This window comes from Ovis aries, chromosome 3, assembly GCF_016772045.2.
Source record: "Ovis aries strain OAR_USU_Benz2616 breed Rambouillet chromosome 3, ARS-UI_Ramb_v3.0, whole genome shotgun sequence".
Taxonomy (NCBI): domain Eukaryota; kingdom Metazoa; phylum Chordata; class Mammalia; order Artiodactyla; family Bovidae; genus Ovis; species Ovis aries.
The window spans coordinates 76,119,880-76,131,907 of NC_056056.1; the positions used below are offsets into that span (position 1 = coordinate 76,119,880).

At 37.9% G+C, this 12,028-nt stretch overlaps 1 protein-coding gene across 7 annotated transcripts in view; it reads right to left on the bottom strand.

The window, feature by feature from the left end:
* The window catches only part of FOXN2 (forkhead box N2), a 58,411-nt gene that overhangs the window by 32,900 nt on the left and 13,483 nt on the right, over positions 1 to 12,028 (bottom strand). Inside the window, exon 2 of one of the 7 annotated variants that reach the window (XM_060413901.1) lies at positions 6,998 to 7,148. The exons of 5 other annotated variants lie outside the window; for them this stretch is intronic. The gene's annotated coding sequence lies outside the window, so the exon portion shown is untranslated. Of the gene's footprint in view, positions 1 to 6,997; positions 7,155 to 12,028 lie in introns of all 7 variants that reach the window. One more of the 7 variants, XM_060413900.1, reaches the window with a different exon arrangement.

A 12,028-nucleotide genomic window follows, 5' to 3' on the forward strand; every position in this document is an offset into this window, starting at 1 on the left:
ATCACTACCAGGAATGTACAAGTATACTGTTTGCTCCATGAACGCATCAAAGAAATTTTTGCCAACCTGATGACTGTGAATTTGTATCTCCTTGTCCATTCTGAAGGAGATCAGCCCTGGGATTTCTTTGGAAGGAAAGATGCTAAAGCTGAAACTCCAATACTTTGGCCACCTCATGCGAAGAGTTGACTCATTGGAAAAGACTCTGATGCTGGGAGGGATTAGGGGCAGGAGGAGAAGGGGACGACAGAGGATGAGATGGCTGGATGGCATCACGGACTCGACGGACGTGAGTCTGAGTGAACTCCGGGAGTTGGTGATGGACAGGGAGGCCTGGCGTGCTGTGATTCATGGGGTCGCAAAGAGTCGGACATGGCGACTGAACTGAACTGTGGTATAATTTGCATCGCCCATATTATTAATGGAGTTGACTATCTCTTCAAGTACAAAAGAAACCTAGAAGGCAAATGTATATATATATATATATAAATATATATATAATTTTCGTGTGTGTGCCATTTCTATTAAGTGTATGCCCCTTTCTATTAAGTGTCTACTGAAGACATTTGTATTGTTTGGATACTAATTTTTATATGTAATGCAAATCTTTCCCTATTTATATGGTTTGTCTTTTTGTTGCCTATTACTGAAAAAGTTCTCAACTTTTAATAGGGTGAATTAACCCTTTTTTTATATAGTTACTATAGTTTGTTTCTCATTTAAGAATTTCTTCTGTATACAAAATTCATAGAAGTTTTATCCCATACTGTCTTCTATATGTATTATAGCTTTCACCTTTCACATTTAAGTCTTCAATTCACCCCCAAAATGTATGGATGTATTTTTTAAAATTCAATTTCATCTTTTACATATGAATACACAATTGTTCCAGCATCACTTACTAAAAATTTTGTCCTTTCTGTTGGGAGAACCAATCCATCATTGGCTCTTAGCACTCTAACATTCTCACCAGGTATGCCAAGAATGAAAGACATTTATGTGGCCCATTTCTCAGGACTGTGTTTGCCACACGCAAAATTGAGGAATGACTTAACACTTTCTAGACAAAGGGCAGCAAGAGTTCCATTAACATTTCCTTTTTCATACGTAAGTTATTTAAAAGAATATATCCTAATTTCCATGGGATTTTTTTTTCTTAGTGATTTCTAACTTTAATGATTTATAGCATACCAATCCTCTGAAATTTGTTGAAACTTGCTTGATGGTCCAGTTGGTGTTGATTTTCATGATGATTCAGCTGATGTTTCTACAGTGATTGGATGCAATATATGTCCATTGGATGAAACTTGTTAACTACATTGTTTAAGTGTTCCATATTCCTGATTGTTTTTTTTTGGGGGGGGGGTCTGCTCTCTTTACCAATTAATGAGGAAGATATATTACAATCTCCGACTACACTGGTGAAACTTGTCAATTTTTCCTGGTGGTTCTATTAGTATGTTTTATTTGTGGTTTTGATTATTAGTTGCATATAAATTTAAAACTTCTATATATTCATGGAGAAGTGAAACATATACGATTGTGTATCAACTCTTTTATCTCTAGTAATTCTACTTGCCTTAAAAGTCTATTTCAAATGATATCCCAGTTTTCATTCCATTAATATTTGCCTGGAGAAGGCAATGGCACCCCACTCCAGTACGCTTGCCTGGAAAATCCCATGGATGGAGGAGCCTGGTGGGCTGCAGTCCACGGGGTAGCTAAGAGTCGGACACGACTGAGTGACTTCACTTTCACTTTTCACTTTCATGCACTGGAGAAGGAAATGGCAACCCACTCCAGTGTTCTTGCCTGGAGACTCCCAGGGACGGGGGCGCCTAGTGGGCTGCCGTCTATGGGGTCGCACAGAGTCGGACATGACCGAAGCGACTTAGCAGCAGCAATATTTGCCTGTTGTATCTTTTCCCATCATTTTACCTACAACATGTTTTCCTTTTGTTTCTTTGTTGTTTAGCCACTAAGTCATGTCCGACTCTTTGCAACCCCAAGGACTGTAGCCCACCAGGCTCCTCTGTCCATGGGACTCTCCAGGCAAGAATACTGGAGTGGGTTGCCATTCCCTTCTTCACTGTTTCTTTGTGTCTGTACTAACTCCCATATAGCTAGACATTTTGAAATGTAAGGCACTGATATACTGGGATTTACTTGTATCATCTTATTTGTTACTGCATTCTGTTTCCTTCTCTCTTATCCCGCTTGCCTTCTTTGGGATTATTTTTCTCTGGTTCCACCTTTTCATCATCTACTAGTTTGGAAGTTATGTATTTCTATTCATTCAATATCCTGTGATAAACCATAATAGAAAAGAATATGAAAAAGTATATACATATATGTACACCTGAATCACTTTGCTAAAAAGCAGAAATTAACACTGGATCAATCATACTTCAATCTACAAAAAAAAGTGGTCTGCTAGTGAACTTTCAAATTTCTCTGAGCATGTCTTTACTTTGCCCTTGTTCTCAAAAGTTATTTTTTTTTTGCTAGCTATAGAATTCTGGGTTGAATTAGAGTAGTTCAATGGCAACCCACTCCAGTATTCTTGCCTGGAGAATCCATGAACAGAGGAGCCTGGCAGGCTACAATCCATGGGGTCGCAAAGAGTTGGAAATAACTGAGGGACTTAACACTTTCACTTCAGTTTCAGAGTAGGTCAGTTTCTAGATTTATTTTCACTGAGTTTATTATTTTCACGGTCTCTATTTCCATTATTGCTATTGAAAACTGATAATCCTTTCAAGGTGTTCCATGTTTTCTCTTAAATATCTCCCCTTTACTAAGCTCTTTTATAATTTTCATTTTCTTGTCTCTCTGTATTTCTTCAGGTTTATCTTTCGTTATATCATTTTTTTCTCCAATGGGGTCTATTTGCTTTTATCTATCCCTTGCATTCTAATTTCAGTTACTATATATTTCCATTTCTAGAACTTCTGATTCTTTTACAAAATGTTTGCTCTTTTCCTCACTGAACATATTATATTCTTTTATCTTTTACATCTGATAACCCCAAGACATGATCTAACTGTAGGTCTGATTCTACAGATTCTCTTATATTGTGCCCTATTTCCTTAGATGGTTTGTAAACTTTTATTTTAAGCATCTCATTTTTTCATTAAAACTTTACCAATACAGGAATTCTTTCACGATTATGATTTGTGCTACTTCTGTCAGGCCCCTGGGAGTAGCAACAATCCAGGATCAGTTAAAATTCTTAGCTTGCGGTCTAACGTGAATTCAGGCTGCAAACAAGTGTCAGGGTTGGTGTGTGGTAACAAATTTTCAATAGAGACTTATTTTTCCTGTTCACAGCAATATTCTAGAAAGATAACTTTCTTTGTTGGGAAAGAATTTCTAGATCACTCTTATACCTATTTTCTGTTTGGTAAAGTGCCATTTTCGGGGACGACCTAAATGTTTTTACTTTGGCTGGCTCTGGGTTTTGATTCATGATCCCTGGGCCCCTACAAGGCCATGAAAACAGAAGCTCACTTGACTTGGTAAATATCTTCAAGGCAATAGCCAGCTTCAGTACTCAGCTTACCTCACGGGGTTTCCAATTAACGTTTGGTTTAAAGTCTTTAGTTTTGGGCCTGAGTACTGATGTATTTGATCCAGCACTTTAGGTTGTTTTCAGCAGAAAGGCTGGTCCAGGTACTTAGTTCGCCATGTTGCTGTTTACATTAGTTTACATTAGTTTCTGATGGCAATTATCTCTGAAGTATATTATCCTGTATTTCAGGGCACTGGTTCTTAAGTTTCTTCTGCTTCCCTACATTTGAGAACTTTGACTATCACTAAGAGTTGCTTGTAATGACAGTGATTGCCAGCTGGTAGTAAGTAGAAGACAGTTCCCTGGAAGTGAAAGATAGTAATTAAAAGTCATGTGTACATTTTTTGTTCAAGAGGGTGCTTCTTCTCATCCCCTTTAAAAATCATACTTTTTAAATATAGGAATAAGATTTTAACCCCTTCACTACGATTCACGCTGGGGGCCCCTGATCTGCGCTGGGGCCCCACTGGCATGTCTTCACTCAGTCTACCTTTGTGTCCTTTCCTCTAATGACTCTCATAGTTGAGGCAGATCTAGAAGCCTTAGGAGTCAAAGGGAAAATGTGGTTCCAAGTGGAAGGTGAAGTTTAAGCCCCACTTCAATGTTTGTACTGTTTCCATGGCACCAGGTCACAGAACACCAAAGCGAACAGGGGCCGAGAGATACACTCCAACCCTTTCATTTTACTGTGGAAGAAATAGCCTCAGAGCCAGTGATTTTGCCAAAACCATTTCCTGTGAGGCAGTGCATCCAGGACAACACCTGAGTTTTCTGAAGCCCACTCTCTCCATCCCAACCCCGCTCCACTTTCCTCTCACCTCTTCATCCAAATGCCAGGCTGTCTGGCACATAGCAAAAATACTCAAAGTGTTCAGAAATGCTTGGTGGCTTGCAAGAAAAATCATTAGCCTTCCCAACTCCACTTATGTTCATATATCTCCTAGTTGCATATATGAAGGGCTTCTCCCGGGCTCAGTGGTAAAGAATCTGCCTGCAACGCAGGAGCCGCAGAATGGGTTCGACCCCTGGGTTGGGAGACCCCCTGGAGGAGGGCATGACGACCCACTCCAGTATTTTCGCCTGGAGAATCCCATGGACAGAGGAGCCTGGTGGGCTATAGTCCATAGGGTCACAAAAAGTCGGACACAACTGAAGCAACTCAATACATACATGATTCAGGCTACTGTAAACAAAGATTTGGCAAAGAATAATACTCACAGGGATTGTTCAAGTATATAGGACTGTTTGCCACTTTCTCAGTATTTCTCAATTAGTATCTGCCATAGATAAACTCTGGGGGACACAAGTTTTAAAAATTTTCATTTTGTGCTTTCATTTTAGAAGCAATATAAAGGAAAACAATCAAAAATAAACTTACTTCAGATACTAAAGTCAGTGATTCTAAAAATGGGATCTATAATTATTTTCTTTAAAAGAGATCCATGTGTTATTCCAGTTACAAACACTGCTTCACACTGAAAGGTCTCACATTTGCTACACTTGAGTTACTGGATTAATCTTAGTTCTATATCCTAGTTTTCAGTTGTACTGTAGTCACTGTACCTAATTATGCAGGTATATGATCCCTTATCTAAAATCCTTGAGGGCAGATATATTTCAGAATTTATAGAGTATTTTGGATTTTAAAAAGGGACTACAATGTTTATGTGCTATGTTATATGACGTGTCATTGAGGTCTGAGACAGGACCCCATAAGAAAGATGTTAATATTTCTGCAGAAAAATGTATATCCACACTAAGAAGGGAGTAAATAAAGGTCATCAATAGTCTTCTAACAGTTCAGATTATGTTTTACTACTCAATGGGTTAAAAGAAAATTTGGCTTTCGGAGCATTCTATTAAAAACATGGAAATACAATTATAGAAACATTATCTGCTATAGACTGGAAAGCCAGCTAAGTTTCATTAGAATTTCATACAGATTTGATAAGTGCAAAGAGTCCACCTTAGGGTACATGAATTTAGTGCATAAACTTTGAAAGTTTTTTCCCAACTACTTAGGAGACCCTTTTTGTCTACTTATAATTTAACAGTTGAGGATACAGAATAAATAATCTCCTGTTAAGCAGGAAATGTACTATAATATGAACTCTAAAATGCCAGAAATATCTAAATGCATATAGGAATTTTAAATATATTCCAAAGATAACATATTAGCTATACTGGATTATGAGTATAATGTCTTTACATAAAGTAATGTGATAAAAGAGAGAAAGAGAAGTATAAAAGTTATACTATTCAGAATGCTCTCTCCTGGTCCTTCAAGAAGAAACCTTTTATTCCTACTACACTTAAGGCTCTGTTGTCATAGTTGCTAGCTATATGGTAAAACAGTGTACAACTATACAATGAAAGGCTTCTTCCTTGAGAAAGGAATAAATGTATGTAATACTAGAAAACACTGAATAGAAACGTGAGGAGGCAGTACATTTGAAGTTACAATTGTGAAAGATAAGACAATTTCATATTATAAAGTCATAAAATAGAAATCACTATTATTAATATTAGAATCTGGTGGCAGTGAAGCAGAGGGTTTAAGAGGAAGCATGAGTCGTGAAGAGATACTCCTGGGTTCAAATTCCAGCTCTGCTACTCAACAGACTAGAAGGCCTATCAATGCAGAATTCCAACAGTACCTACATAGGATTGTCAGTACAAACTAAATGAGAATATAAAGGACTTAGAACAGAGGTAGAGAGTAAGGACACAATGAATACTAGCTGGTAATTATTATTACTATTATTAATTTTTAAACTATTATTAGGTTTCTTTCTGAAGCAGTATATATATATATATAGATAGATAAATAGATAGATAGATAGATAGTATCTCTCAAATTAAAAAAATAGAGTATAAGATCCATAACAATATTTTATGTTTTAAAGTTTATAAATTTTAAAAAAGTTCTAACATTAAGGACGGGTCTCCTTTTAAACTAAGGACATCCGCTGGTATGGCACAAATTAGGACTTCTCGGAAGAGTGCTGCAATAACAGTTTCATCATTTTCTTTATGATGTGACTTTCACTTCCTTTTACTGTTTCCATGAACTTTATGTTATGTCAATCTTTTACCAGTCATGCCACATGACAGAATCTTTCTTCAGACCTTTCTAGTTTAATAATCTAAAAGAATTAAACCATATAGAAACTTTCAGAACTTTTTAAAGTTGATTGCTATTAATAGCCCCTGAAGAGTTTAAGTTCCTTTATTAACAGCTCTGCCTAATGCTAACATTCTAATACATAATAAAAGAATTTATATATATACAAAAAACAAACCAACTACACTACCTATGAAATAAAGTATGCTAAGCTTTCACTAGTAATGACATTCTCAATAATAAAAAGATGCAGTGGCAATATAATGCTATGATCAAAACAGGACAAGAATATAAATACATACATGTTGTTGTTTAGTTGGTAAGTCATGTCCGACACCTGTAGTTCCATGGACCATAGCCCATCAGGCTCCTCTGTTCATGGGATTTCCCAGGCAAGAATACTGGAGTGGATTGCCATTTCCTTCAGGTATCTTCCTGACCCAGGGATCAAACCTGTGTCTTCGGCATTGGCAGGTGGATTCGTTATTACTGAGCCACCAGGGAAGCCCCATCTACATACATAGTTTTATTTATATCCAACTAGTTCAGAATCTACTATCCTGAATCTACAGAATTCTCACCAAGTTAAAATATACAAAATAATTTCTTTCAAGATATTACTATATTGTAAGTTTCTGGATAATATCTATAGTACCTTAAAAATATGGACTCATGTATATAAAATTAAACAACCCCCCAAATCAGGCCCTCAGTCCAGCAATTCCCATGAACATAAAAGCTTTTTCATGTATACCTTAGTAAAATAAATCCATGGCAAGTAAGGAATTAATTGCAATTAATTCAGTTCTATAAATGTGTTTAATACTTTTTAAAAGTCCTTTTCAAATTACTCTAGAGTTTCATGTTACATTTTTCAATTTTAACTGTTTTTATCTTCCCTGTATCATAGTTCTTAGAACCCTGTATCTGTAAGTTGTTTGTGAGAAAATTTTTTAATTTTAAATTTATATTTAATTCATTATATCATATAATAATTGTTTTTAGGAAATGAAGAGTAGCACTGAAAAAAGACATCAAAAAATAGCTAATTTTTGATGTGTGTTTATTCATGTTAATTGCTCAGCCATGTCTGACTCTTTGTGACCCCTATGTACTACGCCAGGCTCCTCTGTCCATGGAATTCTCCAGACAAGATTATTGAAGTAGGTAGTCATTCCCTTCTCCAGGGGCTCTTCCTGACCCAGGCATTGAACCTGTGTCTCCTGCATTGCAGGCAGATTCTTTACCATCTGAACCACTAGGAAGCAAACTTATCACAATTTATTTTTTTCTTACACCCCTGAACATCATCGAATATTTCTTTCCTCATTATACAGAAAAGGTAAATGAGAAAAACCATTTTGCTGTTTCTAAAAAACTTTTACTACACTGGAGCGAAAAGGAACCATGCCATCTGTTATGTTCTACTAGAACTGGAAAGAAGTTGAAACTCTCTTGAGCAATCATACCGAGAGGCCCTGAAGAAGGCTTCCAGTCAGTCCCATGCTTAAAGCAAGGGACGGATAATCTCAAGCTATATGGCGGCATCTGAACTACAAATAAAGTTGTTTCTCACCATTTTCACCCTACTAGTCTAGCTTCCTATTTAAAATCAGTCTCACTATAAATACTTTAAACATCTAAATTCCTAAAACTTGTGACAAATGAGTATGATATTTGGTTATATTTAATTTTGTACACATACAATATCTCATTATGTCTTTTTACATGCTCTTAAGACATTTGGAAACATGTCTATTGACTTGTCATTTTACCTCTCACCAAGAACTTATTGTTATCAGTAAATTAAACAATCTTAGAAGTGTCAAAAGAGCAACCAGAGAGTAGGCCCCTTCTCAGACTTGTGGTTTTTCCATCCAATCACCTTAAAGTAACCAATATAAAACATCATCTGACAGGCTACGGCAACCTGAGCAAGGGGAAACAAGCTGTCATTCACTTAGCTCAGATGACTAAACAATGCTTTCCACGGAAAATATCTAACACAGAGATCCAAGAAGTTTATGAATTTTATCAGAATTGCCTGGCAGTTACTTCAGTTCTTTACTGTGATTTAAGCTTGGTCTCTGATTAAGATATGCTATATAATAAAAGGAATTTCCACTCAATTTCCCCCTCCTTTCCTCATCTTCATCTCCTTAGGAATAAACCATTTTTATTAATTAATTATAAAATGTACCACTACTCAAGACTGAAGTCACAGTACTACATTTACTAGATTGACTCAGCAATACAATAAGCTTACAACAAGCTCACCATTAAATATTTTAGCAGTTTACAGATACTATTTCCAAAATCTCAAGTTCATCATTTTTAAATCACGAAAACAATTTTCTTGCTAATATACCACACTGGTAGTAATAACACTGTAACACTTATTGAGCAATACTATTTGCAAGGCATTGTGTAACAAATACAACGCTAGGAACTTTAATATTCTACTAGCTCACATTATCTGATAACTTTGGTAACTCTCAAGTAAGAAAAAAATAAGCCATATTGAAGGAACTCACAACCTTTTCCTACAATACATTCTTTGTTTTAAGGTTCTCTTTATAAACATGGACAGGGAGTCCAGGCGTGCGGGTCTCAAAGAGTCGGACACGACTGAGCGACTGAACTGAACTGATCCTGTAAAATCCAATATTGAGAGTACAGGGTAGGTTCAAATCCCAAAAGTACGGCTGCAAAAAGACACATGTTTGGTTATAATGCTACATGATGTCACATATCCAGGACAACTGAAGCATTTCGGTCTCTGAGGGATAAAACTGCCTCTTGGTCACAGATTTAGGTGACACAGCATGTGATCCATTGTCTCTAAACAAAAAATGTGCGCAGCTGCATTTGCCAGTCAAGAAAGGGAAAGGGAGGGGAGGACACAGAATACAAAAGGGTCAAAGATTTGTCTCATAGGGAAACTGTTTTTCAAATAGGGATTAAAAAAAAAAAAAAATTGAATGAGGGAAAAACCTTTGACCAACTCATGCTAAATGGCAGAAAACATTAAAATCAGGGATGGGGGGGGGGAACTGGTGTGGCAATCTTCCACCGAATTCACTTATCTCCTAAATCAACTTGCCCAGATACATTGTGTAAACCATGGTTCAAATGCCACTTCTATCTGAAAAATTTTGTGCTCTTTGTACACAGTATAGAGTTTCCATACACACTGTTGCGGAACTTGTCTTTAAAAAATTAAATTAAAAAAAGGGTCTCAGTTGTTCATTTCTTTCTTGGAGAAGTTAAAATGAAGCAATAGCTTTATAAGTTAAAAAAAAAAAAAGAAAGGTGTTAGCTTCTAACCAGTAAGTTCAGTTCAGTTTAGTCGCTCAGTCGTGTCCAACTCTTTGCGACCCCATGAATCACAGGCACGCCAGGCCTCCTTGTCCATCACCATCCCCCGAGTTCACTCAGACTCACGTCCATCGAGTCCACGATGCCATCCAGCCATCTCATCCTCGGTCGTCCCCTTCTCCTCCTGCCCTCAATCCCTTCCAGCATCAGAGTCTTCTCCAGTGAGTCAACTCTTCGCACGGAGTTTCAGCTTTATCATCATTCCTTCCAAAGAAATCCCAGGGTTGATCTCCTTCAGAATGGACTGGTTGGATCTCCTTGCAGTCCAAGGGACTCTCAAGAGTCTTCTCCAACACCACAGTTCAAAAGCATCAATTCTTCAGCACTCAGCTTTCTTCACAGTCCAACTCTCACATCCATACATGACCACTGGAAAAACCATAGCTTTGACTAGACGGGCCTTAGTCGGCAAAGCAATGTCTCAACTTTTGAATATGCTGTCTAGGTTGGTCATAACTTTTCTTCCACGGGGTGAGCGTCTTTTAATTTCATGGCTGCAGTCACCATCTGCAGTGATTTTGGAGCCCAGAAAAATAAAGTCTGACACTGTTTCCCCATCTACTTCCCATGAAGTGATGGGACCAGATGCCATGATCTTCATTTTCTGAATGTTGAGCTTTAAGGCAACTTTTTCACTCTCCTCTTTCACTTTCATCAAGAGGCTTTTTAGCTCCTCTTCACTTTCTGCCATAAGGGTGGTGTCATCTGCATATCTGAGGTTATTGGTATTTCTCCTGGCAATCTTGATTCCAGCTTGTGTTTCTTCCAGTCCAGCATTTCTCATGATGTACTCTGCATAGAAGTTAAATAAGCAGGGTGACAATATACAGCCTTGACGTACTCCTTTTCCTATTTGGAACCAGTCTGTTGTTCCATGTCCAGTTCTAACTGTTGCTTCCTGACCTGCATACAGATTTCTCAAGAGGCAGGTCAGGTGGTCTGTATTCCCATCTCTTTCAGAATTTTCCACAGTTTGTTGTGATCCACACAGTCAAAGGCTTTGGCATAGTCAATAAAGCAGAAATAGATGTTTTCTGGAACTCTCTTGCTTTTTCCATGATCCAGCGGATGTTGGCAATTTGATCTCTGGTTCCTCTGCCTTTTCTAAACCAGTAAAGAAACCTGATATTCTCTGTATAAAGACCAAATTACCCTTTTTCTTAATGAACCCTAGCACATAACCCGCTTTTCACAGAGAGACACTGGTTTCAAAAAATAGTCCACAATAGATCTAAGTTGAGTGAAAATTTTCTCTGTTGAGAAAAATAGGTATTTCTAACCCTTGGATGCAAGGAGATCCAACCAGTCCACTCTAAAGATCAGTCCTGGGTGTTCTGTGGAAGGACTGATGCTAAAGCTGAATACTTTGGCCACCTCATGCGAAGAGTTGACTCATTGGAAAAGACTCTGATGCTGGGGAGGATTGGGGGCAGGAGGAGAAAGGGACGACAGAGGATGAGATGGCTGGATGGCATTATGGACTCGATGGACCTGAGTCTGAGTGAACTCCAGGAATTGGTGACGGACAGGGAGGCCTGGCATGCTGTGATTCATGGGGTCGCAAAGTCGGACGTGACTGAGCAACTGAACTGAATAAATGCTTTTAAAGGCTTCCCTGGTGGCTCAGACAGTAAAGAATCTGCCTGCGATGCAGGAGGCCCGGGTTTGATCCCTCAGTTGGGAAAATCCCCTGGAGAAGGGAAGGCTACCCGCTCCAGAATTCTTGCCTGGAGAATTCCATGGACAATTGAAGCCTGGTGGGACTGTGAGTCCCAGTTCATGGGGTTGAAAACAATCAGGCAAGGTAATGACAAAATAATTTGTAACTTTTATTAGTATCTAAAACACAGCACGAGTTTATCTTACATGTTATGAAACATGATAGGAAAAAAAAGCACTAGTAGCTTTTGGTGTAAATCTAGCTTAAGAAGACCCATCTTCTCAATCTTTGGGAT